Below are 2626 nucleotides of genomic sequence, written 5' to 3' on the forward strand. Positions count from 1 at the left end.
ATCCTCTGGCTTTCCAAGGTCAGTCTTCACCCAAAGCCTCTGTCTGCTTGTTGGGGATTCATAGCTTGTATTGAGCAGTTAATTAAAACCTCATTTGGAGCTTAGCTGAGCTGTATTCACTTGCTCAGAGAGAGCTGCTCTCTAGCACCACAGGGCTTTGCAGCTTGGGCCATGGGGGGAAGGGGCTCCTAGCTTGGATCTGCAGTTTTTACTTACAGATTTTATGCTGCAATCTCAGACATTCCTCCCAATTCAAGTTGGTGTATGATGAGTGGACAGGCATGTTTGTCCCCGTGCAATTATTCTGGATTATTTACTAGTTGTTCCCCATTATTTATTAGTTGTTCCGGGGGACTAACTAGCTTCCACTCCTCTCTATGCTGCCATCTTAGAGCCTCCTCTATGTTACTTTTTATACTTTTGTTCTAGTTTGCTAATGCTGCCGGTAAGCAAAACATTAGAGATGGATTGGCTTTTATAAAAGGGGGTTTATTTGGTTACACAGTCACAGTCTTAAGGCCATAAAGTGTCCAAGGTAACATATCAGCAATCGGGTACCTTCACTGGAGGATGGCCAATGGTGTCCGAAGAACCTCTGTTAGCTGGGAAGGCACGTGGCTGGTGTCTGCTCCAAAGTTCTGGTTTCAAACTGGCTTTCACCCAGGACGTTCCTCTCTAGGCTGCAGTTCCTCAAAAGTGTCACCCTCTTGGGGTTGCTCTTGGGGTGTTTGTCCTCTCTTAGCTTCTCCAGAGCAAAAGTCTGCTTTCAATGGCCATCTTCAAACTGTCTCTCATCTGCAGCTCCTCTCTTAGCTTCTGTGCGTTCTTCAAAGTGTCCCTCTTGGCTGTCCCTGCTTGCTCCTTTCTGATCTTATATAGTGCTCCAGTAATTTAATTCAGACCCACCCTGAATGGGTGAGCCAACACCTTCATGGAAATTATCCAATCAGAGTCATCACCCACAGTTGGGTGAGGCGCATCTCCATGGAAACACTCAAATAATTACAATCTAATTAACACTGATAGGTCCACCCACACAAGATTACATCAAAGATAATGGCATTTGGGAGGACATAATACATTCAGACTGGCGCAACTTTCAAATTCTTATTTATGCTCACCCAATGTCTTCTTAATATCCTTTATCTCTTTAGCCACATTTGCTACATCTCCTTGAACTGATTTAGGAGGTTTGTTTTAATATTTCGGATAATTTTTTGAAAATTCTGTTTTTCCTCTAAAGTTTTAATTTGTTGGTTTTGTGTTAAAGCTTCTTGCTTTTGAACACTTTGCTCAACTTATTCTAGACCTTTAGAGTTGCCTGTTTTTGAATGATAAAATTTTTTCAGCTCTTTTTTCATCTGATTGGTGCCCTGGATATGAGGTACAATTTTTTTTTTTCATCCAAAAAGAAGCCATAAATTTATTAATGATTGAAACAATACAAATTTCAAACCAGGCTGCCGGTTAGTCTTTGAAACACCAAAAAAGTCCTCATTTTCAGATGGTTACATTGTTAATTTCATAACAGCATTTACAGTATCATTACTGTTATTCTTCAGGGCTTGGACTGCCTTTGTTCTTGACACATTTGCTTGTGACATGACCAATTCTATGTCCTTAACTTCCACACCTTTTTCATCAACCTCTTCCTCTTCACTCTCCCTTTGTGCAGTTGGAGTCTGTCTGTTTTCTTGAATGCTTGAGACAGCTTCACCTTGTACTTTTAATTTCTCTGCTGCTAGTTGTGCTTGTTGAGATAAATGCTCAATCTTGGCTTCTCCAAAAACTATGTAGGTATCTGAAGCTGGGCTCTTATAGATATCTAGCTTTGTGATGACAAAGAGGATATTCTCAGATTTCCAGATAGTGATGCTAGTAACCCCTGTAACCTGTTGAAGACCCAGTTTGGACATAGCCTTCAGTGCCTTCTTTTCACTCTGAATTTGTTTCGCTTTACTGACTGGTTCTTCATCAATTTCAGCTGCTGCTGCCATCTGTGCCTGGTGTGTGGTTACTTGTGTAGAATCCTATTCCTCCAGCTCTGGTACTGATTCATCACAGTCAGATTCTTTTCCAGACCTGTCTCAGCCTGGGGCTGTGGCAACTCCTGCTCTGTAGCAGGTGTGGTTTCTGTGGCTTCACAGGGCATTTTGTGTGGTGAACACAGAACCAAGATGGTGGCAAAAAGAGGGAGCGAGAGTGTGACACACACCTGTTGAAGAAGGAAGCCTGGCCTGGAGTCAGTACAATTTTTAGGATTGTACTATTTGTACAATTGTTTCTTCCCCAGGGGAAAGCTTCCTTTCCTCTGTTCCATCTCTGGGAATCTTGAACTGTTCTGGTTGTTTTTGTTTTGCCTTTATAATTTTGTTTTTTACTCTCCTCTAGTTACCGCTAGCTTCTTTTGCCTGGAGGGCAAATTCTGAAAAGCAGGTCACCCAGGTGAGAACTTTCCCAAGTCAGTATTTTCCAGAGAAAACAGTGCTAGGGACCCACAAAGGGATCACAGACCAGCTCCAAAGAGCCCTCGGGAGAGTCAGGAAAGATGCCAAAAGCCTTTTTGACTACTCCCTGAAGCTCTGCTTTCTTGGCCTGCCCAGAAGATGGAGCCATTCAGAAAGCT

General features: G+C 42.6%; 1 pseudogene; it reads right to left on the minus strand.

The window, feature by feature from the left end:
* Nucleotides 1–1508: 1508 nt before the first annotated feature.
* Nucleotides 1509–2152, minus strand: LOC119508375 (annotated as a pseudogene).
* Between the last annotated feature and the right edge of the window lie 474 nt (nt 2153–2626).

This window comes from Choloepus didactylus, chromosome 13, assembly GCF_015220235.1.
Source record: "Choloepus didactylus isolate mChoDid1 chromosome 13, mChoDid1.pri, whole genome shotgun sequence".
Classification (NCBI taxonomy): domain Eukaryota; kingdom Metazoa; phylum Chordata; class Mammalia; order Pilosa; family Megalonychidae; genus Choloepus; species Choloepus didactylus.